Below are 26887 nucleotides of genomic sequence, written 5' to 3' on the forward strand. Positions count from 1 at the left end.
ACTTAAACATACAACACATGCTATACCTTCGGAATTAGATATAAAGTTTTTTATTGTATGTTTTTTTTAATGGTAGTTCAGTGGAAGACTATAATGGTAGGCAATATACGGTTGTGAAATTGAAATCCAAGTATGAGCTACACAGAAGTTTTAGCAGGATTCCATTCATATTCCCGACTACTAACCATACACCTGGAGATCGTCCACAATGGGTGTTCACTAGAAATCTGAACCAGGCCTACGTTTTTACAAACAAGAAAATGTTTTACCGACTCAGAAATCCTATGTTCTTGTTTCCTACTGCCCGTGAAAACATGTGGGTGTTTGTAGAACTTTTTTTACCCCATCTCCAAACTTATGTGCCATTTTTTTGGAATAATACTTTGCGCACAAGTGGGATAGATAAAAAAAAAAAACACATGAAAGTTGTATGAATACTCATAAATGGTACAACTTTGTGGAATGTCCTTAACTTTCTTCTGGCTCTCTTGCCCTTGCTTTGACAACAGCAGTGCTCCTACTCAAACTATCAGACTTTCATCGTACTTAATTCCACCTACAGGTGCACGCTTTTGCGGAACCTGATTACATGAAACAGATGTTTACTGGCCAAAGCTAAATGTTGGTATTCAGAAATATATGGTTCACTCTGGAAAGGTCCAGTGGTCAATGACAACTTTAGGGGGGGACCTGCAGCAACAGAAGGGCTTCCTGTAAACGGCACAAGTGAAATGACACATTATATATGGTTGGGCTTACTAGTGACATGATAGAAGTCACTGTATATATGGCAGCATTCACAAGTGCCTCTCTTTTTGGACGGGAGTCAAGAATTTTAATGACAATATAGTGGGTATCCTGGAGAAAACTGCCTGTGAGCTCAATGCCCACAATTCTTGAGATGTCAAAGGCAAACCCAAAGCCTTTCCATGTAGGTTTTAAAATAGGATGAATAAGGAAATTAATATTTTTCTCAAGAGAAAAAAGGTATGGGAAGGGTTACGTTTTAGACACCGTAAAAAAATAAACAACTTTGAACTAGGAGAAGAAGCAGTCTGAATCTCCAGGACAACAAGCACTGACAAAGCCAGGAAGTATGTCTTGCTCTTGGAACCAATTGTTTTTTTTCCATTGATTTGTAGCCGTACTGTACAGCATCCCTGATGTTTTGCAGCATGGCTAAAGAAAACATAAAAAGTCCATGCATGCAGGTACGTACAAAATGACGTGAGCCCTTTTTGTTAATTTAGTTGAAGTAGTAAATACAAAAAATACATAACGCGGGTTAGGGAAGCAGCATGTAGGACGAAGAGAGGGGACCAAATGGAGGATACAGGTACTGGAAGCACACAGGTGACAGATGGAAACACATAGTGCAGACAGGGGAAAGGGGCACATGAGGGAAACAGCTGGACGCACACAGAAAAAAGCTGCATTTTAAAAGGAAGCAGTGGAAGGACAGGGGTAATGCGTCCATGCTCCAGGGAACGGACCAACACAAGAAGAGGAAGGAAAGCTCACATAAGCTAATGAATGAAGATAAGCAATTGGGAGTGACAGTAGAAACGACTAATGGCCAGCAATGGGTGGGCTCTAGGCTCGATGTAAACTGAAAATATGTATTTTCGCTATGAAACAGCTTGCGCTGTCGTGTAGGCGTAAAAAACAAATAATGGAGAAAATTGTTTTATAATTATACTGCAAAATATGTGAAATCTTTAGTAGGAAAATAATCAATCTGCAGAAGGAGTGGGAGGGTTAAATACATAGTAATGCTTTTCTAACAATTCCAAGAACAAAGTTAGTAAAAACTACTCAAACAACACTCAACTGTTTTTATTTTCAACATTCCTGAATGTCTGGAAAGCAAACTAATTGAAATGTGAATAGTGATTCCTGCTCAGAGCACATTACTTTTCAGCTACTCTTTAGATTTCAAGGTTTCTCTCACCACAGGTATTTCAACAGCCTATGTATGTCCTGATGCAAGGCACACCTTTCCTCGGACTCACCTTTGCTCGTCTGCATAGCTAACAGTTAATAGTGTTGCTCACATTCAGTAGAACTAGATAAGAGCCGCTCGGTGATTGAATAGCTCTGGCTCGCTGCCTCCCTGCAAAGACTCATTCATTATTCAGCCTCCCAGAGCCCAGTCCACCCGGCAACCAGCTCTTCGGAGCTCCTACTAAAATCAACCAGTTCAATTCCTGCCCTGTGACTGCGCCTCGTTGGCCCAGACATCACTCCCTTCTTTTAGATTAATCGACATGCTTTCTCTGTAAATTCGTGCAAAGAAAACCTGTAACTTCCAAAATATAGCAAATCAGCGAAATACGTCCGAGAAAACAAAAATCTACACGAACTAAGGAAATCTGTGTTTTTGGATCAAGGATTTGGATTGGCCTTGACTGTCAATAAAACCTCGCAGTGACTCAAAAACAATGGCATTTGTAGTCGACGGGTAAATAGACCCTGGTGATCAATGGTGAAGACGCCCAACCTCCTGGGGAGAAAATGAGGTTTAGTAATCAGATGCAAACAGTCGCCCCACGTGCACTGCGAAGCTTCCAAAACACCCAGGCATGCTTTCCAAGACTCGCATTTTTGTTTCTAATCCAGCTCGCGATCCAGTACAACTCCACTCGCCTGATCCGTAAAAGTTACACACCGATGTGAACAGTCGCTTCTTCCTAGAAAAATATCTCTAGGGAGAAGCGTCTAGGAGTAACCCTGGCTGGTGGGCTGCAGCGAGGCCGAGAACACTGGACCTCAGTGGAGCACACGTGACAGACTGTTCGCTTACACCTGGCGTCCTGCTAGGGGAAAAAACATAAGGGGGCGACTTCACGGGTCTCCGCTGCCTAATGCAAGCACTTTAGCTCCTGTTTCCTCTGCATTTCCCCTCCCCCAAATTGAGCGCAGTGTGCGCGGTTGCGCCCCTCCCCTCGCCTCTGCCGCCTGCTGGCGCTGGAAGAGGCGGAGTGCGGGCCCATAGAGCCCCGGCTGCCTGGGAAAGCGCACGCACCGCTCCCCCGGCCGCCATTCCGCGGTCCCCGCCGACACCTGTTACCGCAGCGGCGCGACGGCAGGTAAGAGCCCGGGCCCCGCGCGAGCAGTGCGGGACGGGAAAGTGCTGGGCGCCGAGGCGTGCGGGAGACCCTTGTCCGTTTGCAGGCGAGCGGCTGAGCTCCCCCCTCCCCCCGCGGTGTAATGTGTAAGTGCACAGAGCTGCCCCGGCCGAAAGGGGTCTGGTGTGCATACAGTATGCACAGTTTCGTGTCGCCTGTTAAGTGTCGGGTAGAGTTCTGTGCAGTGCGCGTTGCTGCGAAGCCGTCCCTGTCTCTGGTGCCTCCGAGCCGTTTGCTGTCCCTGCGTGTGCGCTTTTGAAATGCTCCCGCGTGCGGTTTGCTTGTGCAGCTGGGGTGCCTGTGTGCACACACTGCAGTGTTGCTTCCCCTGCGTGTGATGCCTCTGTGCTGTGGTCTGTGATACCCGTGTGTTGATCCTTGTTTACTGTTGGCGTCTGATGCCTACATGTGATCCCTGTGTGCTGTCCCAAATGCCTCTGGGTTACACTCTCAGGGCTGTCTGTGAACCATTGTTCCAGCTTTTCATGATAGAGCCTCTCTGATGTTCCTTTACCACAAACTCCCTGCGAAATCTTAGTAGTTTTCCCTACCCGTGAGGTATGTGTGCTCTGGCCTTTGGTGCTTGCGTTCCACTGCTATTTCCTGCTTTTTTCTGAGCGTTGATGTCCCTGGCTGTATGCAGCTCCTATCCGTATCTATCTACTTTCATTATTTTAATCCTAACAGGAGACCAATTACCCTGTAATGACGAGAGAGAAACATAATGCATAGTAGAGTGAAAAGCGGACATAGTTCTTCTTTTGCCTCACTTGCATGGGCTCCCCACCCCCTCTCTTGATTGTCCCTCCATTTCTGTGCCCCCTCCTTCTGTCAGACTATGCTTTGCACAGTGGTGTCCCTTATCAGCAGCAGACGTCCATATGAATATGGTGGGTCAGTTAGGGCTGCTCTCGAATTTCCTTGCGGTTTTCCAGATGGAAACCGAAACACTCCCCTGTTCTTTGTGCTCTGCTATTCATGCATAAAAATCCTTATCTATGGTCGCATACTAACATACGTCTAGAACAAGTCTGCTCAACAAACCACGTAAATCGGCTAATTTTACACCTCTGCGGGTCGCGCAAGAAGACGTTGTTCGGCTACTTTGTGGTTATGACAGTAATTTGTCACATTTGCTTATTTTGGGCACATTCCTTTTGAAACTACTTTACAACACTGGATCTGCTCAACTAATCGAGTCACAGCAAAATAAAATCTGATTAAGAATCTCTGCTATTCACCCAGCCCTACCTGTAGGAAAGAAACGCCATATTGGGTGTGGGGAATCTAAGGTGAACTTAAACAGCAGAAGCCTCGTCCAGCTTTCTTGCATCTCCTGAACAAATGGGTCGTCGTTCCTCTCCCTATGACAGATGCGTAAGGACGTGTAGGGTTTTCTTTAATCTTATTAATTCTTGTTTAAGGGCGTCGGTTGCCGTGTTAGTGATGCACTTTTGGCACGCAAGGATGTGATGTTGGCTTGGGAACATGAACCTTTGACCTGGTGGCTGCGCGCAGATTTCTTAAGCAAGCTCTGAGGCCATTGGTCCGCCCTGGCTCCCGCAAGGGTACGAGTGTCGCTGGGAACAGTGCTATTTTTGTCCCCTCCAGCCCGAGGATATTCCGTACCCTGGCTCGGCGGAATGGCGCGTCTTAGTGAAGCAGTGACTTGGCGACTCGTTGAGTTTTGATTCCGTTTTAAAGGGACGGGTTGCGCAGGCCAGGGCGACACCTGTTGGGGGCCAGCTGACTTGTGGCCTCCGTGGACTGTTGCCAGTGTACACACGGGCGGAGCGCTTGTTCTCTCCACAGGCTCAGCGGCGCTTTAAAACTCTGATTATTGTACAGTGCGTACGACGCTTCCAGGTACGGGTTAACGTCCCACACGGGGCGAGGAGCGGGACTCAAGCGCTTCTGCATGGCGCATGCTTTGCCTCTCTCTTGAGGTTTGACTCCCACTGTATTTCCTACAGAAGCGCTGCTGGCTTTGCAGAAAAGCCTGTCAGTTCGTATTTCCCCCTAAGCCGCTGACAAATGGAAAGCCTGCTTTGCTAGCTTCTTTGGAGTAAGTGGCGTACGGTCTGTGCCGAGTACTTATCGAGCCAGTCACGATGAGGACCATACGGGGAGAGGTAGTCTTTGACACGATGAACCCCCTTCCCCTCGTGCCGTTCCTGTGGCATTCCTATTCCAGTGCCGCAGAAGTAGTTGAAGTCCTTGTTGTCTCAGTATACGATAAAGTATTGCATTTCTGAGTCGCCATTTTTTAAATCACTCCCAATCTTTCCACACCATGTCAGCGTCACTGGGAGAAAATGTGATCTGTCTAGGTGCACACAGATTTAGTAGGGTTGTCGGGATCTGATCCAGGTAGCATGTGGTTTAACAGTCGAAAACGTAAGCACACTCCCCAGGGCTCGAACCTTATTCATTAGTTTTTTCTTCAGGGTCCACGTTTGCACAAGACAGGTTGCATATGCCATTTTCTTTGTTTTAAGTCCCAATAGCCATGCCCAGGCTTATGCCACAATGTGCCTGCCTACACATGCAAACCCTTGCTGCTGTGTCTCACGTTAGTTACCAGACCATTTTTGTTCAGACTTCTTTTTGATAGCAAAGGCCATTACTTACCCTAGAACTGCAGCTGTGACATTTTTAGCACTTGCGCTTATATTCATTTCCGATCTTTGACACTGTTCTGCCAGCTTCAGACAAGCTCACCTCTCGCCGGTGTTTTTAGTGGATAATTGGGTCATCCTTTCTAGGGTCCTGGCCAGAGGGAGAGATGGGCATTCTGTGCATGTCTGGGATCCCCCTCCCTTGTGACATCGCTTCTTAATAACTGTACTGTGGGTGTGATCTATTTGTATGTTAATCTTTGATTGTATCATAGTAGCATATCAGACCATTTGGTGATGGCGCCGAAGGGTGTGATAAATCGAGTTGGGCAAATGTGAATTTCTTTTGTGACAGGATTTATTGTTACTGAGATAGTTCTAGCTCATGGTTCCTAACCATTGACAGTTATAGATCCCCTGTTTAACTCGCCAGCAGTGGTTTCTTTTGTCTTCCAGAGTGACTTGCTATTACTGCAAGTGAGCCAGTAAGATTACAGGGGGCGATGAGGCCTCATACCACGTGTGCCCTATCGTTGAGTCACTCGGCACCTACCTGGTGTCAAGTGACCTAAATCTCCCCCTGTGAAAACATTCCTCGATTTTCAGATGTCTGGGGTGGGGGTTCTGTCCTCAATGTGTTGGTCTTGACAGCCCCTTTGTTTTGCTGAACTGAGCTCGATAATTCTCTTTGTGTGAATGACAAGTGTATACCGTGCTGCAAACCATTCTGATAATAGGCTTTCAGATACGTCTGATTTTGTTGTTCACTGAAGGCAGAGCCGGGGATTTAATCGATAGAAGATTGACTGAAATTCAAAGCCCGGTTCTGCAAACTGAATCGCGTTATGTTGTGGTGTCTGCATGGGTGACTAAAGAAATGAGGTTTTTCTTAATGGATTCTCTGGCACATAAGTCTACATTCCATCACGCGAGAGTTTCAATCCTGTACCCAACATTTATACAAAAACCAAGTCACAAACATGCACATTTTAGTTCCTAGACATAGCAGCAACATGCTGTCCAGGCATCTTTCTAGATTCTGGTGACTCTAATTTATAAACCAAGAGGAAACGTTTTGTGGGCGCCGAACGTTCATCTGTGTTCCAGCATAAAATATGGAGACCAGTAGTTTTTAGTTGGTTCGCTGGCTTTGTTAGTGGCCTGTGGTAGTGATGCGTGTGTGGTTAAATGCCAGTCTGAACTGTACCACTATTGTCTCCTCCCTGAGATCCAGGGCCTTACCCCATGACACCAAAGTAACCCAAGGCATTCCATGGCTAAAACCTTTGCTTTGGAGTATCACCTACTTAAGCTTGTAATAGCATGTCCGACTGCTGCTCGCCATCTTGACCTTGGGGTTCCAGTTGTGAGGTGCAGCCATGCTGACCAAAGTAAGAATTTGGTGTTGACAATTTTTAATTCGGTATTTGTAGGGTGGAGTAACATTCCAGCTCTTGAAAGGTAGCCTACATTATTTAGTTGCAAGCAGATTTGCCTCTGGTTTTGGCTCGGATAAAATTTATTTTGGGGGAGGGGATATCATGGCTTAATGCTTGTCCAGTAGTCTAGGCAGGCCAGGGAGAGGCATGGTGTTGATGTATCCCTCTCAGTAGCTCAAGCACATGTCTCAATCACTATTAGGGATGCCGTTTTTTTTTTTGGGGGGGGGGGGGGCAGCTTTGTATACTGCGAACCTGGCACAAGGGCATTGGAGCATCTTACAACAGACACAGGGAGGATAAGTGATCCAGAATCACAAGATGTTAAGCTGAAGAGTGGTTTGGACCGGCAGCCCCCCCCCCCCCCACCCAAAAAAAAAAAGTTCGCTCTAGCCACTAAGTTACTTATTTCACCCCACCTACAAGTGCCACAATTCTAAGAAGAAAAAAAATTGAGACTGGGCTAACTAGTCACGCACGGACATGGGGAACTTGGCAGCTATATATTAAGGTCTTTACCAGAGCAGCAAATTGCTAAACCACTCATGGGTTATCTCACAAGTGCAGTTTATGCCCCTGTTTGGAGTATTTCCACTGAAAATGTCGGACTATATACAGAATTGGTACATGCCACACTAATTTTCACTTCATGAAGAATTTATTGGCTATTTTTGTCAGTGGCAAATTTTGGCATGTTTGGAGTGCTGAAATTTACGTGGGGTAAGGTTGTTGGGCGACAGGAGTTAAGTGCTTGCTGCATAATTTATAATTCCAGACGCAAACAGGTATTTGCCCTTAGATTGAAATTTGTAACCTTGCTTGTAACCGGGCCTCAAAGTAATTTTGTGCTGTAGTATAGTTACCACACCTTTTAAAAAAAAAAAAAAAAAAGTTCAAAAAGCCCTCCTTGTTTAACCACAGGGCAGATGACTGTTAGGTGCACATTAAACACGATGTTGCATCATATTCCACACTCGAGCCCTGCGTGATCACCTAAGTGAAATTTTCTCACGCACTCTGAATCTGCCAAATGTTTAGTACACTAAGTTTGCTTCAGAAGCTAATAATTGCACATTATAGAGAAGGTCGGAGACTTGTTCCCTTGCATGAACCACGCAGCCCGCTGTGAAGCGATCCTAATGTGCAGATACAGCTCCATCTGACGCTGCTATACTGTCTCCGAAGTTTAGAGGGGTGAGATTAAGGTGTTGCATCTGTTTTGTGACGTTTCATTGCACGTCTTCATGTAAATGCTGAAGATCTAATATTCAGGTTTTGTCTTTCTGAGAGATTGTTACATTTCCCAAATGTGTTTAGTGTTTTGAGAATTGTGGCAGACCTCCAGAAAGCAGCTTGTGGTTTACAGGCCTCCGCAGAAACTGAATAAAGGGCGGGGGTGTCGTGATTTTATTGGATGGTTGTTCTAGCACCTTCATTGCCCCAGGTCGTCTTCCCTGGCAGGTGTTTCACCTCAAGAGTTTGATGTAGTACACACTTCGACCTGCCTTGCATGTAGGCTACTCTGTCATTGTTTGCACCACAGTGCACCTTTAAATGGGTGCGCAATGTGCAGATTTGGACTTTGTGTCATATTACAGTGAATGCAATATCCTGCAGCTCAGCTTTGAATTTGCACCTGCCTTGGTAGCAGCACATTGGTTAAGATGGACTGTCAGTTTGATGCCAACGATCTGTCTTTCACTGTGCAGGTCGCAATGCGATTTGCATTTGTAAGGAATGCAGAAATCCTGTTGCAGGTGCATGCAGTGTGACTGTATCCGGCTGCAGGTGATATTCCGGGGAGTCCACGTGTCCTTTTTTCGCCATTCAAGGGGCGCGCCCGAAGTTAATGCTCCGCTTTACAGCTGCTATGTTTCTTGCAGCTTCATGTGTAACACACACCCTCGTGCAAATCAGGAACCGACCTCTTGATATTGCTCCAAAGCACATGTAGTGTTAGCATGAGTTGCATTCCAGTAGGGACCGCACAAGCATCTGCAGCCCCATCTGTAATAGCAGAGTGACTGGGAGGAGGGGGGGGGGGTTGTTTTTAGAAAGGTGGGCACCGTAATTGTTGTGCGTCCATGGGACTTAGTTTCTTCGACCAAAATGTCTATGGTGTATAAAAGTCTATTCTAATATGATCGTTTTCTACAGGCACAATACTTTAGTGAACTACACTAAAAAATAAATTACCTGTACATCCTAAACCGGTCTCCTCACCTTAAGTACCAGTCCTGGTGGCCTCAACAGCCCCCATAGCTCTTAAATGTAATTTATTGTACTTGCTTCCTCTCGCTTAAAATGCTGTTGATGTTGTTGTAGTGGAGTCTGAATCGTGATGTCCTATGCTGCCAGACTAGAGCAAGAGCATACCATTCCTAGATGATTCACGGATCTAGTACTGGAACAGGAACTTATTATTTGGGGGCAAATCAGAATAAACTTTCTTTTTAAAGGGTTGAACCTAATGAGGCAGAAGGGCATCAGTCTCTGGTTGTGAGCCAACTGTTTAAACGGTGTGTTTTTTGGAATCTAGAATCCTTGACACTTGAGTAGGGTGTCTTCTCTTAATTTCTTTGTTTTTCGTAAAGCATTACTGCAACCAAAGGGTGTATTGGAGCAATCTGGGTGGGAAGGGGCGACATAGCATGAAATAAAGTAAAACCGATAAAATACTTAACTAACTTGTGTCTTGAAAAGTTGATCTTCAGCCATTTGTGTCAGTGGATAGGTCTTACTCACATCCAAAATGGAAGAGGGTTTCTCCTAGAGTTTGAGCATTGTCTGAGAGAGCATGGGGCTGTGCGTGCCCCAGAAAATAACATAGAAGCTTTAGAATTCGTAAGAGCCATATTACTGGAAATGCTGTATTACATGTGAGTAAAAGGATGAGGTCCCTTCTATAGATATTCATATTAAGTGCCAATATAGTCTGCAAATTGCTTTGTATACATTTTGTTCTGTTTGTGGTATTTTCTTTCTTGTGTGGAAAATAGTTTAATGGTAGAATCTGGAGGATGTGTTACTGAAAATTATTTTGTGGGCATTGCCTACTACTTGTAGAGTTTATATTCTAGTGCTGAAACTCGTTTGTTGTTGAAGGATTTTTAATAGGGATATGTCCTTGCTCCCTGCTCCTTATTCTTTGACTTAACCAATAGTTTTAAGTATTTGATAAAATTATGATGATTTCTTAAATTTACACAATGAATATTTTCTTGCGTTAAGTTTGGGGTGGAGTGTTAGTAGCTGGACCATAACCTTTTTTTAGGCAGCAGGCAAAAATGATGTAACTACCTGAAACATTTATCTTGATAAACCAGCTATGGCAATAACATAAACAAGTACATTGGCAGCTGGGGTCAAACCATGGATGTCATTGGCGGTTTTCAAGAATCTAACTGCATTTGGTGAGTTTTATGTTAGGCATGAGTGTAGGGTATGGGTTAGGGCTGTGCAAAACTGGCACAATTACTCGAATGGTCTAGGTAAAAATTAAACTTGAAAAAGTAATTTCTAGCCTATTTTGGGTTGCTCGCAATCCGAACACTGCCACTTGTGTTTGAATATGTAGTTTTCTTTTGCCCTCAGAACTTAACCGAACTGTCCACTCATGTAGAAAAATTGACCTGAAAGGTTTGACTGCCCAGGTGAAAAGAACTGCTGCTTGCATTCAAAACACTGCCACTCGCTTTTGAATTTCTATTTTTGTGCCACAAATGATGTGAACGTTGTGCAACTGTACATTGTACTCGCATTAGAATTTCACCCCATAATTATGCGATATTGCCTAATCTCTAATTTGACATGGTTTGTTACTCGAAAGTACTAAAATTATGCTGTTTCAATAATTAAGGCCAGTGTGGGGTAATGCAATATTTTGACATTTACATTTAAGATTAGGGTGTGTGATGTTGTTTTGAATTTGTGTAGTTGGCATTTGAGTACACATTAAATGGGGAGACATTGCATTACCTCGTTTTAAAGGACTTGCACACCCAAAATAGGACTCAAACCCAGTCTAATCCATTCTCTTGCACATCTTATTGGACATGCTCCAGGTCTTTACCTCTGTTCTGAAATCTTGCTTCCTGTGGCATTCATTTCTGCCAAACTCTCCTTCAGGATCCTTCTAGAGTTGGTGTTGTCAGACTGAGGCAGAGGGAGCTATGGACGTATGCGTCCTTCCACCCTCCCCCGTGCGTTGAATTATTCAATTACTTTGTATTTTTGTTTCCTTATGAAACCTCAAGGTGAAAATTGTGGCAAGGATCGGTTTTCTACAGCTTTGAGGAGAAGTACAGCCCCACAGGACATAAACGTCTTTTAATTATGAGAAGTGGGCCCTGGTGCGGCGGAAGGTGGGGAGGGGGAGCTTGAGGAGTTGAGTGTAAGCCATCTTATGTTTACGGTGAAGACTCTAGGGTGGGAGAAGTGCAGGTATGTCTTTTCAGATGGCAAGCCTTTGTCTGCCAGTCAAGTTGATTCGCTGCTACCATCATATCAGCCTAAATTGCCACACTTTTGTTTGGAATATCCTGCAAAAAGTGTGTCCCTGGTGAGAGCTTACCCACCATCAGCCTACCTGTGCCGCACATCAGGATTACTTATTTATTTGTTTTATTACAGTTAAGAGTTTTCCTTTCTCCGATTACTAAGGATTATGGCTTCATCAAGTAGTGCAGTCAACATCTGCTCACTGTTTCAGACGCATGACTTTTCCAGCTTTTCGGATATCTGGGAAAAGTATTTAATTACACTGTGAAAAGTGACATTCATCTTCAGCGAAAAACAATTTATAAGTGTTGGCAGAAGCTGTCGGTGTCCATCACTCTGCAGTATATTAAACACCCAGTATGAATTAACCCGTCCTGGAAGAATTGTTCCTGTTTACGGCTGTTCATTGTGACGTGTGAAGGGCCCTTGATTTGTTGGTGCTCCCAGGAAGTCCTATGTTAGGCTGCTGCTCTTAAAGTTCAGTGGTCTAAATGTCATCTTCAAGGGCAGGAAATGCAAACATTATAATGCACACTTAAATCAGTTGTATGATCTGCCTTTAGCTTGGTTTGAAGTCGCGTGGCACTGGCTTTTTCCAGTCTTCTGTCAGCGACCTCGTCTTCTCTTGTCTCATCTTCGCCACTGCTGTTCAGAGGTCCGTGTTAATCCCGTCCTTCCACGAAAATAGAATTTAGATCGAAAGGCATCAAAGGTGCAGCGGAGCCCTCCAGTCAGACCGGCAGAGAGCATCCAGGTGCCGACTTCGTACTTCAAAGCAGGAGCTTTAAGACGGTTAAACACCGACTGCACATCTGCAGGCCAGCTGCCAGCTTTGTTACACTGTTGTTTTTGTACGGAACTGTTCTCTTCGGTTTTCTTTTTGTTGCTGTTACTTTGTAATCTAGAATTATAACCGCTGGTTTTGCCATGGAGACAAGTCGAGCAAAGAAAGCAATGCTGCCCAAAAAAAAACACCACCTCCATCGCTGCAGGGGAGTTGGACGCGCATCGCTGTAGGCACCGCCTCTGCCGGTGTGCTACGGACAGGCACCGGAAATAGCCCTTCTGCCGTACTAGCAGCACGGCGTGGAGCAGGCGCCCTCTCAGGTACTCTTTGGAGTTCTGCAGTAAACGCGGTGCTGCCCTGAGCTTGTTTTCTCCTTGAGAGGCAGGAGAAATAATGAAATAAATAAAAGAAACGACAAGGTCGTGGAAGCCCGAACGAAATCCTGCACACGTTCACTCTGTTACCGGCCTTCTTCTGTATTTAAATAGCTGTTCTGGTGGTTTCGAGGCACTTGGTGAAACGGGACTGTAAGTGTATGGAGCGGCTGCTACCAGAAAGCTACTTTTTCAAAACGGCGAAGTGTGAAAATGTCACAGGCACGAGTGCTGAAACCATCGCATCTCTTCACAGAAACGTGGAAAGATGACGGGAACGCGCATTCTGTTTTAATGAGGATCGTGCACAAAATGGTCACTGGTCTCCGCCTGCCACTTCTGATGCTTGAATTTCCCCGCATTACACGGGACGCCATCCTCACACTTCCAGGCCAGGAAGGGCGGCCTCACAGGTGTGAGGCATTCCGATGCAACCGAGGAAGACGCGCCGGGGGCGGGAAAGAGTCAAGGGTTGGGGTTTCCATGCTTTCTCTTCAAAAACCTGGAGAGCACAGGTATTTGCAAGCCACCTGGTCTTCAGAGTCGGACGGAAATTGAAACCGTTGACGAGACTGTGACTAAACCGCAATAGTCATTCAGGTGGCACGGCACACAGGCTAGGTTAGTGTTTTCCCACCTGTGTGTTTCCACCATGGGTTGTGAAAGGTCAACTGTCAACATGTAGATAAATATTTGTCTTTTTTTTTTTACATTTTGTGTCATGCGTTAGCTTTCCCCCTTCAATACTAAATCGTAATTGTCCGAGAATTTTTTTTCGCGAGATGATGACTTTGAGATACTTTTAATATGTTTGGGTCGGGCCGCGAGCGAAAGTGGGAGACGGTGATTGTATTATTACAAATTGCAGGTATCCTGGTCTGGCCCATCGATTGCTTTCCACACAAAATTTGGCTTCCCAGAGAAAGGGCAAAATTAGCATGGTCCATTTGAGTTTTTTTATTTTATTTTTTTAAAGCTCATATGCGACAGCCTGATGAATTTGGTGAGATTTTGTCTGGGAAACTTAGAAATTCACATCAAGGTCAAGATGTTGCACAGAGAATCATTATGAGGAATGAAGTCACCAGTACCCAGGATTTGGAGGGGTGGATTGACGCTATGTAGAGAAATACATTGAGTGCTTAGCAGATCCTTCAGTTGCTACTATAATTATGGAGGGCAAGGGTGGAAAGTCTACTTTCTTGGAATGTAGCTGGGTATAACGCTAAGCTGTTAGACCACGAATGGACTAGGTACTTGGCTCAGTATGACTTTATTTTGTTGCAAGAAACCTGGTCGGATGGGCAAGCTGCCTGGGATGGTTTCCATAGGTTTGCAGTCCCGGCTATTCAGCCCCAATGGGGCCGTCCCAAAGGGGGTTTAGTTACTTTGATTCGATTCTCTAAAATTGCGAGAGTGTTTCAAATCAGTTGTAACCATCAGAGTATACTGATTGTGTGGGTGGTTTTTCCTAATAAATGTAATGTTCTATTGGTAAATTTCTGCAATGCCGCCTGGGACTGTGGATGTCAAATTAGTGTCCTCTTTTCAGTTCTCCAGACACTGATGGGCATAATGGAGGAGGTTGGTGTGGAATTCTGTGCTGTTGTGGCAGGGGATTTTAATGCAAAGATAGGGCAGTATAGCACAGCGGTGGACCCTTTTGAGGTAGATCAGGAGGTATATACAGCCAATGGATCACAGGACCCCAGGGGCAAAAGTTTGATTAAGGGCTTACGTAGTCTGGGCCTTATGAGCTTCTGCGATATTGAAGCTGTGGGTACTTATCAGGTTCCAACTTTTGTAGGTAGGGGTTTAGGCACAACACTTGATTATACCTTTGTTTCTCCATCTTTAAAGAATTTGTTTAAGCATGGAGAGGTGGGTGAGAAGTATTTGATCATAACCCCCTCACAGTCCATTTTTGCTTCCCAGAGATTGTATACAACTCAGGAAGGGGAGGGCCAGTTTTGGTAAAGAGAAAGGATCAGGGTAGGAGACTTGGCTGGAGGCAGATAAATATCCAGCAAGTATCAGAAAGGGTGGTAGGTGATAACCTAAATCTGTTCACAGGTACGCTTCTGGCAGAAACCCCCTGTCAAGTGGAAGTTATGGATGCTATGCTTACAGTGAACAAAGCCATAAAAGATTGTCTAACTGTAGCAGTTCAGTCCTCGTATAAGGGTGGTTGGTTTAGTAAGCCCTGTTACGAGGCAAAGAAATTTCCGAGGAAGGGCCTAAAAGAGCACCCTTGAGATAAGGCCCACGTTACAGTAGCGAGGGCTCAGTATAAATCTGTTTTAAGGGCAACGAGGTTAAAGCTAAAGGAGCTAACCTGGGAGAGACTGGAATGTGCAGTAGAGACTAAAAACCCTAGCCTTTTTTGAAAGTTTAACAGGGGTCCCATTGAATCAGAAACATCTGAGGGCCTGGGCTGGAATATTGCCTCCGAGGTTTGGGTTAGCCATTTTTGTAGTATTTTTCAGGGGAGTTCTCTAGGAGGGAAAAGGGAGAGAATATATATAGGTCATCCTAATTTAGCTATTGGGTTCACTCTCGAGGAGGTTAAGGATGCGCTGCTTGACAGTGCTAGCAATAAAGCCCCTGGCCCAGATTCTATCCCAATGGATCTTTACAAATCTTGCCTTCAGCTTTGGGAGCCAATCTTGTTGAATGTCCTTAATGCCGCAGTGAGTGTGGGTTTCCTGTATACATGGAGATCGGTGTGTATTATTCCTGCCTATAAAAAGGGAGATTGGAACGACCCCCAAGTTGTATCGTCTAATTTCTCTTCTTCATTCTTCAGCCAAAATTTTGGCCCAGATTATTTTGAGGTGTATTGAGGCTTGGATGGCTGAAAATACAATTCTGAGCCAGGTACAGTATGGCTTTAGGGTAGGGCTTGGTACCCAGGAACAGTGCCTAAATTTGTTGATTGGGAAATAAACTCAAGCCAGGAAAGGCACCTTATATCTAGCATTTATGGATCTTAGCTGTGCTTTTGATCAGGTGAATCGGTCTAAGCTGTGGGAGAAGCTTACCCAGCTGGGAATGTACCCCTCAGTTGTGGAGTTGCTTCGGTACCTCCTTTTAGGAACATATGCCAATGTGAGGGTTGAGGTAAATGGAGAATGTTGGGATGCTTTTGAGTTTGGTAGGGGGGTGCGCCAGGGTTGTGTCCTAGCTTCTCCCCTTTTTCTTTTATATTCAAATGGGCTGTTCAATTTTTTTTCTTCTTTTTTTTTTGGGGGGGGGAGGGGCGGAACACTGTAAGGATGCCCCTAAAATAAATGGTAAGAACGTCCCGGTTTTGATTTATGCTGATGATGCAGTACTTATGGCCCGCACTATGAATGGCCTTTGAGAGGCGGTCAGAGCTTATGAAACTTTTGACAGCTGATCTAGAGATAAATTGTAATAAATCGCATTTTAAGGTGTATGGGGAAACCACTCGGTAGGGTGGGGAGGCTGAAGGTCAACGAGCAAGTGATTAGTAAGGTTCAGGAATTCCCCTATTTAGGGATACATTTAGATGAGAAGGGTTCCTGGAAAACTTGTATTGCCAGGAGAGGGGCACTTTTTAACGCAACAGCAGGTGCCACGTTTGAGTTTGCTGCCAGGGTGGGTAGCAAACCTTTTTAAGGCCCTGCTTGAAATTTATAGACTAAATTGTCTCCCAGTTTTGCTGTTTGGGGTGTCTCTGTGGGGGCACACAGAAAATAGGGGCCCCTGCTATAGAGGAAAATCACTTCTGTAGGAGGTTCTTAGGAGTTGGTCAAAACATTTCCAGCTTTTGTTTGCATGCTGAATTGAGCCTAAATTTTATAGAAGATACGATTAAGATTGCTCCCTTTATGTTATGGATCTCTATCTGGATGAATGAGTTTGCCGCTTTTAATAGAGAGGGTTTGCGGGATTGTATGGCAAGTGAGTGTGTGAAAGATATTCCCTGGCTGATGTATATTAGAAAAGTATCCTCCGCATTGGGGCGGCCGGGTATGTATGGGGTACCAGAGAGTCTCACCAAATCTGATAAACGCTGGGTTAAGGAGAATTTCTCCATAATTTTCGGGGCTAAGAGGGAGGCGGAGGAATTAAGGAAGAAATCAGTTGGGGATTTTATATTGCTAAAGAATGGGGGGGTGGGGTGGGTCCTGAGGCTTATCTCCTGGAGATAAGAAATGTGAGGGAAAGTACTCTTATCTCTCAATTCCATTTTGGGCTTATTAGAAGCAATTTGTGTTTCCCGTTAGGTCAGGTTGATGAAAAAACTATACATGCCCCTGTGATGGAGTGTTGTTACAGACTTTAATTCGTTTTACTCTGTTTTGTGGTTTTATGCCCCCTTTAGGTGTCAGTATTTATTTCCCATACTGAAGGTTAGGGGTTTTGTGTAATACCGCCCAGCCTTCCTGTGGCTGCGTATGGCCTCGGAAGCATTGGTGTGGCGGTGGTGGGGTCTTTTCTAAAGGGAGCTATAACTTGGGTGAATAATATTGAGTTTTTTTTTAACTTGAGTCTTAGTTTGTATTTCTATTGTAATATTTTATATTTTTAGCATAATTATGAATTGTAATTTTTATATGTGGTTAATAGAACTTTGAAACTGGTCTAATGAACTGCTTTTAATATTTTGTTTTCAGTATTTTATAGATAGGGTAGGTGTAGGAATGTTTATTTTGGATAATGATTTTTGAGAGTGTTTTTTATTGTCTGTTTTATTTGCATGGTTGATAATTTTCATACCAAATAAAGAGAATATTGATACTTATAATAAGTATATGTGTGTATGTGTATATATATATATGCCTGATCTGGCTGAATCCACTTCTGAAAATGACCCTTTTAGAGTAATTGGTGTAGTTTCTGGCTTTGGTACTGGCTCTTCCCCCCACTCCATCCCTGCAATCCGTTCTGTGGCTTCTCCAGCGCACATGAGACTAATTTGGTGGAATGTGGCTGGTTTAGCCAGCAAACTGGGCACCCAAGATTGGATAACTTACATTGAGTCCGGGGATGTTTGCATGTTCCAAGAGACTTGGGCAAGGGAAGATTATAACCATCAAGGTTACGAGTCATTTTCCATCTCGGCTAGGTGGGAGGGTAAGGGCCGCCCCTCTGGTGGACTCACAACTTGGGTGGCTTCCCACTTAGGATGTCAGGCTTCACGCCTACCGGTGCCATCAGATGATATCCTAGTGGTTTTATTAGCCTGGCCGAACCTAGCGAAACTTGCCCTGATAAATATTTACTCCAGGCCAGTGGGAGCTTCGCGTGAATCCCCCACTATAGAGGAGCTTTCAGTATATTTAGCGGAAATGCCAAGAGATATCCCTTACATAGTGGGAGGGGATTTAAATTCCCATTTCGAGCCGTTGGTCGGTCTCGTAGAGGGATTTCCCATGGAAGAAGAGTTCAGGTGGTCAGTACCCCCTGTTGTAGCACCTTCTCCAAAGGCATGGACGCCTGTGGCTTTGCAGATTACTGCTCTCACCCTAAAGCATGGAATTAGAGCCTGCAAAGGACGTATTAAGTCTGATGTACCAAGCAAAACCACGTACAACAGAGTGGGAAGAGAGTCCCGCTTGGACTATGCTCTTGTACAGATAGTGAACTGGTCTTCTATCCTGGACTTTAGGGTGGTGGAGAGACTGGATAGTGACCATAACGCCCTTGAACTCGATCTTAGCCATCCTGGGCCAAAGGCCTCCATAACAACCATGGGGGGGGTCTAAACCTGAACTACTATTAGACAATAACAGGAGAAGAATCAGGTGGGATAAACTAGCTACGAGCCAAGTGAAACTTTCTAAGCTCTACGCAGGTTTAATCCCCATTTTGGAAAAAGTGGGAGAGCTAGCCAACGATGTGGGCAATATTGTCCATCATGAGAAATTATATCAGGCTCATGAGGACCTTATAAAGGGAGCGGCCTCTGAGCTTTTTACCAGGGTCCAGAATCAGAAGAGGATCCAACAACATAACTCCTTATGGTACAATGCAGTCTGCAGGAAGGCAAAGGGGGAACTCCTCAGATGCATCAAGGAGGGAACAGATAGAGAGAAGCTGCGAGAAAGTAGACGGGCTTATAAAAAACTGGTCATCCATGCTAAAACCGAATGGGAGGAGAACCAGTGGGAGGAGCTTACCTCTTCCCTCGCAACAAGAGACCACCGAATGTTTTGGAGAGTAGTAAACGGGGGGTCGGGGAATCTCCATTCGGCAATAGAACCAAATATTGCAGCAGGGGCGTGGCAGGCACACTTCCAGTCTCTCTACAGTTCCGAGCAGGGAGAAACTAAGATTGATTTCGGTACTGGACTGGTAGAGTATGGCGGGGACTTGATAACAGTGGGGGAGGTGAAGGTAGCACTAATGGGACTTAAAGCTGGAAAGGCGCCAGGATTGGACGGCCTGCCCGGGGACCTGTTCAAGCAGGAGCCCGGTGTTTGGGCCCCCTATCTGGCTGCAGTGTTTAATGGAGTTTTGTGTGGCATGGAAATTCCGAGTACTTGGCTGGGGGCAGAGGTGGTTCCTATATTTAAAAAGGGCTCGCCCCTGCTCCCTGCCAACTACAGACCAATCAGTTTAATTGACGTGTCACAGAAGCTGTTTGGCAGGATACTGCTGAATCGACTTCAGGACTGGGTGGAAGAAACAGGTGCCCTCAGTCCGTATCAGGCGGGATTTAGAAAGGGAGTTTCTACAGTGGATCAGGTTTTTCGTCTGAACGTTATCTATTGGAGGGCAGCAATATTGGAAGGGGGTAGTTTATACACTATATTTGTGGACCTGAGGGCTGCATTTGACCTTGTGCCCAGAGGGAAACTCTGGAGTGTTCTGGCTGAGATGGGGGTCCCCCCAGACATCCTGATAACTTTAAAGAGATTGCACCATAATAACTACGCCCGGGTCAGGTGCGGGAAACACGGGGAATTAACGGACAGATTCCCCGTTGACAGGGGGGTTAGACAGGGCTGTGTATTGGCACCGACCCTGTTCTGCCTCTTCGTCAACGGGGTAATCGCCCACCTCAATGGAACTGAATACACTGATGCCCCAAAATTGAATGGCAGCAGGGTGCCTGCAATCATGTTTGCAGATGACACCCTGCTGCTGTCCAAAACTCCCATGGGGATACAGAGGATCCTTGATTCTCTTGTGGCTTTTTGCACAGATAGGGGGTTGGAAATAAATGCTAATAAAACCAAGTTTATGGTTATGAACCCAACCCCAAGATCACGCCCGAACCCTTTACTGGGAGCTTTACGTTTAGAGAGAGTCCCCACCTTTGAATATCTAGGTGTAACGTTGAATGAAACCATGTCTTGGGGAACTCACCAGACTAGGGTTAATCTTAAATTAGTGCAGACCACTGGCGGCATTGCTCGGTTGATGAGAAGCTCCACATATCGACCGCTGGGGCCGCTTATCCAGATATACAAGGCACAGGCTAGAGGAGCTCTGATGTACGGGGCGGAACTGTGGGGTCACACAGTTTCCTGCAGTTTGTCTATAACTGAGAACAACTTTATTAGACAGATAGTAGCACTCCCGTCCAGTACTCCGCTCCTCCCCCTGAGGATGGATCTGGGTCTGAGACCAATAGCAGATGAATTAGGTATCAGACCCATAGTCTTCTGGCGAAGGCTATGGAGCACCGAAGAACTCTCTTCTTATAGGGCGGAACTGAGGGAGTTTTTAACCCACCCTAAAGCTTTACAGATCCCGTGGATAAAATATATAAAAAAGTCCTGTATGGGATTGGGCCTCCCTGACCTGTGGTCGGATCCAGCTAACGCCTCACTAAGGATCCCACAAAGAGCTTTGGTCAGTGCTTACCACGAGCAGAAATTAGCTATGGCCCTAGACTGCAAGAATGAGGGGTCATTAACATCTGTATTCGCGCAAAGCAAGGACTCATACCGCCTGGAGAGGGTTCTGGATGCTATGTCTCCTGTGCTGGCCAGGAAGCTATTTCTCCAATGGAGATATGGCACATTGCCTCTGCGATCTTACACCTGCTCCTGGTCAACACTGCCATCTACCAAGCTATGTCCGACATGTGTGGGAGCAGAGGAAAGCGATCTGCATGTGGTCTTGTTTTGTCCAACTTACAAGGCCGCCAGGAAATATTGGCTCCTACCACTTATTAGAAACCTTGGTTTTAGGGAGTACCTCCCGGTGTACAGAATTTTAAAAACTGATGTTTCAGGTCCAATTGTGTTTGCACTAGCCAAATTCCTTACCAATGTCTGGCATATTCGTACCCGTATTTTAAAGTTGCAGGCTCCTATCTAACTTTAAGTTTTTATTTTAATTGTATGGTCTTTTATCTGATGTGTTTCCTGTTTACTTTTCCTTGATGGTTTTATATGTTCATACGTGTGTTTTTTGTGTACATCTTTTATGGCCAAATTGGCCGAAATAAAGATCAATTGATTGATTGATATATATATAATAGAAAATACATAAGCATGCTTAAAATGATTTAAGTGTGTGTGTATGTGTGTATATATATATATACATACACACACAAACCTATTTAATCATTTTAAGCATGCTTATGTATTTCGTCAAACATCGCTGGGCGCAGTATCCTGGGGTATGCTGTAAAGTGTTTTCCTTTGTGTTGCCACCCGGCACAAGCAGGGTTAAATGGACGACAGTGCTGCAAACTCACGAACTGCCACGGGCATCCTTTTCAGGTCTTGACTTTCAGTCTGCAGCAGTGGTGAGCCTACATGGGGAGGGTGGTGTAAAATAACAAGTCTATGCAACAGAGTGGAAGGGGGATACGGGGTGTGGTGGGGGGACTGATAACTTGAGTGCTGTGTAATAAGGACAACCTATTTTCTTGGGTACCTGGTTCACCTCCTATCCAGTTGTATACCACAAAATAAAAAACACACTCACTCTCCTAGTGTATTGCACAGCTTTACAAAGGGGAGCGAGTAGGCATCTTCCCCCAAATGGAGTTTCGGTAGCAGGGCCTCAACCCCCACAGCTGCATCATCCGCTACCACCAGCAAACTTGTCCTGTTCCTCAGCTTTGGCACTTTCGTTATCCATGTTAAATGAGGACCGTTTTGCGTGGGCCCCATCGCTAGCGAAGTTGAGTACACTACTGGTGATAGCTCACTTACTGAATCTTCCCTACACATGCAATTTCTAAAGTGCAATCCTAGCCAAAGGCATGTAAGCGCACTCAGCAGTTAAAGGCAAACATACGGTCAACGAATGATTGAATCCGCAGGTTGGTTTTGGGAGTAGAAGTGGATTGCTCCTGCATGATTTTAGGATTCCGTAAAGGCGCACATCTTGTAGAATCGTATACACACCTACAGCGGGAGCCGTATTGGAGTCCTCTGTGCTAAAAGCCTTTTGGCACACCAAAAAATGATGAAATGCGGAGCAGGGCCTCAGTGCCATTTACTTTCAACTGTAAAATAATTGAAGCCAAAAAATACACCTATTTAAAAAGGCATGGGATCAAGGGTGTGCCTGAACATATCTGCATGTTTCTCCTGTTTATCTCCCCCGTCCCTGTGTGCATTGTAAATGCCTACATTTTCATACCCTCTACTGATCTTGGTGTATTGTGCCCGTGGTTATAGTATATGCTTCTGTGATGCAGGTCTAGAGTGTACCTTTTGTTGGCGTATTTGACTTGGTGCTTTCTTGTCAGTGCTGCATAGATTGATGGTAGCCTAGATGCCTGTGTGTCTCGGTAGGGTGAGCAGAGGAGGGATCAGTGGTGCTCGTATGCTTGAGCTGTTGGATAAACTCCTTGGGATTCCTTGTCATACTATGCAGTGGAGTGATGGCGTCTTGTGTTTGCCCGCACATTACAGTTGAATGTTCTTAGCTCTTCTGGCTCTTTGTATGTGGTCTGTGATTCCCACGTGCTTCTTTTGACTGAACATTAATCTTCTCACATTACAACAGCAACCTGCTTCATTACAGCCTCCAGAAATCGACCGCCCAGTGCATTTGATGCCTCTTCGTCCTAGTTATGAGTTGCATGAAGTTAAGGTGAGGGTGATAAATGGGATAAGAATGCATGTTCCAGCAGATATATTATACCACGCTCTCTGGCTATTCTGAGCTTTAGTCCTTGGGATGGGGAGTAACTGACATCACCTGGAATCACTGAGTTAAAAACTTTAGTCTTTATTCACCCCCCCCCCCCCACTCACCCCCCCCCCCCCCCCCCCCCCCCAAAAAAAAAGTCTGGGGCCATTTTCGTTCCCAGCACATTTTGTAGGTGGTCGGTGAGTGTGGGTACAGCAAGCTGCTGTTCAGGGGAAAGGGTGTTGAGGGCAGGCTAAGCAGCTGGGGGACAGGGGTGGGGGGGACTATATGTTCCCGCATGCTGATGCAGGGGATTTAGTGCTGCAAACATCCCGTCCCTCCCACCCCAATACACAACTCTTGAACATGTCCTTAATGGGCCCTTTTTGGGCAGGGGAAGCAGGTTAGAAAAATCGTTTAGGTTGACAGTGCTAAGGTGTGAACCATGGCCTGATTATTCATTGCTGCCTTTTACAGCAAGCTTTGGGACCAACCCTCTTCTAATAATTTGGTTTCCTTCAGCCTAGGAGTTCTCAAAACTTGGCCTTTAAAAAGTTGTGTTGGTTCTGCTCAAGTTTCCGACTTCATTTGCTCTTCCAGCTGTTGTTTTTTGGTCATTGCTCCCACTTGGCAGTATCTTTGCTTTAAATTTATGTAGCATCTTTGCTTGTGCTACCCAGCTTACTGCTCTTTCAGTATTAAAACAGCAGAAGACACAGCTATGTGAAAAATAGGAAGGTTGTTTGGCACAAAACAATACAAAGATATTAAGACGGATCCAACTCCTTTTTGCTTTCACATTATTCAGCATGAACCATTGGTAAACTAGACACTTAACACATCTCCATTCCTCTACAACTACACATCATGGATAGATAGAACTCCCAGAACCATTCAGAAGGACACCCAGATTAAGAAAGCACTTCAGTGCCGTAGTAATGTGAGAAGAAGGCTTCTCTGCAATTACTCATAACGTAACCCAGTTATTTGTAACATTTGTTTATCCTACATGAGGGCTCATTTTCTGACATGTATCTGTTAAAATCAGACTGAAGAGAGAGAGTGAAAAATAACGTGTTTAATGTTTCTAAGTCTCTGCTGGGAAACAAAGCCAGGCTTAAGAAAAAAAGGTTACTTGCATGCTTTATTGATCTAAAGGCAGCTTTTGCGTACCAAGAACCCGCCTATGGGAGAAATTGAAAGGTTAGGGCCTACCATGCAGCCTTCTTGGCGCAATGATGGACTTGTACACAGGTACTTGGGCGCAAGTAAAAATTGGAGAGGGCAGCCACCTCACCAACAGAACATTAACAGCAAAAGGACTTAAACAGGGGTGTGTATTGTCTCCCACACAGTTCAACTTATATCTTGCAGACCTAGCCGAGGGTTTAGCTCCCGTAAATAGACATCCGCCAGTGTTGGCCATGAAAGGAATTGCGTGGCTACAGTAACAGACGACATTGTTCTACTCAGCCAAACACCTGTTGGGCCACAGCATAGCATTGATGCATTTTATACTTGGATAACAATACAAGGCCTAGAATTGAATTTGAGTAAATCTAAGGTTGTCCGCCTAGTTGACAGGAAGTTTAAATCTGCTTTGTGTTTCATAAATGGATCCCAGGTGGAGGTTGCACCGAACATATAAGTACTTGGGATTCACTATGGACCGTCTCATGTCCTTCAAGCCGCAGCTTGCTGTCGCTCAAGCAAAAGCTCTCTCATTGACCTATGGCTTTAAAGTTCAAAAACTGAGCTGCCCCTCATACACTCACCTGCTTTCTGTCATGGCAGCGCAGCTAATGCCCACCATCACTTATGGCGCCAAAATCGTGCTGGGGAAGGAGGCAGTTTTTATCATTCGAGTCCAGACGAAGGTTTACAAAACAGTCTTTATGATACCACGACCAGTATCTCCAGCTCAGGTTCGTTTAGAATTGGGTCTGAAAAACTGAATTTGAGAGTAGATGTGCCTTCATTTAACTATGCTGGAGGATGCGTGCAGCTGAGACTGGTACACTAAACAACCTATGTTGGATGGAAATTGAGGAGCAACAGCGTCCTAATGATAAAAGCACCTGGGGTCATCACTTAAATAACTGCATTTTAGCACTAGGTTTGCTAGAAGCATGGGACCTAAACTCTGACAAAAAGGAGTTTTTTCGAAAGGCAAACGCTGTCACTAAGAAGAAATCTTTAAATTCTGACAAACAAAAACTAGAAACTGGCAAGTAGACAGAACGCCTGGACTATAATAACATCATACAAAACTTTACGTGCACAGGAATATCTAGCAGCAACCTTCAACCAGTCGCTGAAAGATCGGTTCATGCTTTTCCACTTTGAGTTGATGGAAACGAAGGATATGGTCCCTTCATGGAAACAGCAGAACCTGACACACTCCTGTCGACTGTGTGGGTACATTAAAGAGTCATTAGAACATATTTTTTGTGTGTGCCCGGCTTTGCAAAACCACAGGACATTTTATCGGAATTTTTTTTTACGACATTAAACTTACGCTCATGTAGACCGGCCATTATTAACTGGCTCAGCGGACTTTCAATCCCGTTTTCTAGTTAGGGACCAAATTCATGGTACAGGCCCAGAAAGAATTAGTGAACAAAGTTGAAGCCGAGTGTGCAAGGGCCATCATTTTATGATTAGTCAAGCTCCGAAAGCTTTGTTCCAGCCAGGAAACAGCCCTAGGTACTATTTAAGATGCTGGCTCAGCTTCACTCATCTACTATTATAGTGTTCGCAAGGGAGCAAGAAAGTCCTAAAGTTAAGTTTAAGACCAAGTTTTGGAATCAGTGGAGAACATTTTAGTTATGCACCACTCTTTATCATGCCATGCCATGTTTTAGTTTTAAGCTTTTATGTTTTTACGGGTCTCCATTATTAACATAATGAGAAGGCAAAGTTTTGTCATTATGTATTTTGGAATTGCGATGGTTTTAATTAACCGTGTCAATAAAAATAAACTTTCAATCTTAAGTCCTTACTTAAGGTGCACAGAAAATTCCACCCTCTATCCCCAGTTCCTCATAGAATCAAATTTGGAAACGTTAGTAACTTTACTATATGTGGTCTGAAACATGGAGTAAATTGTCATGAGAGGAAAAACCCTGATACTAATATTCCTGTTAATAGAAATAGTCCAAAACAGAAGTTGTATCGAGCACCACATTCCATGAAGTTACCCCTTCGTTTCCACATATAAGTTCCATGTGGGAAAATATGACTCCCCATTAAACAGAAGGGAGTTTTTTGGAGTAGAACATAACCATATTTCCTTTAATTCTAAAAACGTTTTTATAATATAAATTTAACATATGTTTCTTACTCTCCTGAATGTACAGATAGCACAATTGCCCTCTGTGGGATATTGGTAATAAGGGCACAGGTATGACCAGACAATTGTGATCCTTCTATTTGACGCTGATCTATACATTAGAGTATTAACTGGCCATTCTGATTAATCACCGTGTTCCGGTGCCATATCATTGACTGTTGTATTTATTTATTTTTTGTTAATTTTTAATCTGCATGTCTACAAGAATGTACACAATACTTGACTCAATTAACCGGAAGGATTTTGCTCGTAAACTCTTCTTCGAGCAGCAAACTCCTTTCATATTGTGTGTATTGATTTGAATTTAACATTACTAGTTTGTTTATATTTTCCTAGTAAGCTCTGCTCGAAGGGAAGCTTCTATCCAAAACGAGTAGCGCCTGGCTTCAGTTAGCTTTTTTACTTTGCCCCTCTTGTTTTACTGTGTAGAGCAATTATGTCACTGTCGCCATGACCCTCTGGTTTGGTGGGTTGTACCGTAGGGCAGCTAGCATATCTGCACAGTGGACATTCCGCTGGCATGGAGAAGGCAACCCCACCTGCACCCATCCATGCCCGGACCTCACCTAGTGCCATAAGTGCTGGCCCTATGAAACGAAAGATAGGAAACCAGAT

General features: G+C 44.7%; 1 protein-coding gene across 11 annotated transcripts in view; it reads left to right on the top strand.

Annotated features, from left to right (window-relative positions):
* The first annotated feature begins 2851 nt into the window (after positions 1 to 2851).
* SEMA4D (semaphorin 4D) overlaps positions 2852 to 26887 on the top strand; it is a 498348-nt gene continuing 474312 nt past the window's right edge. For 6 of the 11 annotated variants that reach the window (XM_069227504.1, XM_069227508.1, XM_069227522.1 and 3 more), the window contains exon 1: positions 2855 to 3089. The gene's annotated coding sequence lies outside the window, so the exon portion shown is untranslated. The other 5 variants (XM_069227511.1, XM_069227526.1, XM_069227530.1 and 2 more) reach the window with 4 other exon arrangements.

This window comes from Pleurodeles waltl, chromosome 1_1 (genome assembly GCF_031143425.1).
Source record: "Pleurodeles waltl isolate 20211129_DDA chromosome 1_1, aPleWal1.hap1.20221129, whole genome shotgun sequence".
Taxonomy (NCBI): domain Eukaryota; kingdom Metazoa; phylum Chordata; class Amphibia; order Caudata; family Salamandridae; genus Pleurodeles; species Pleurodeles waltl.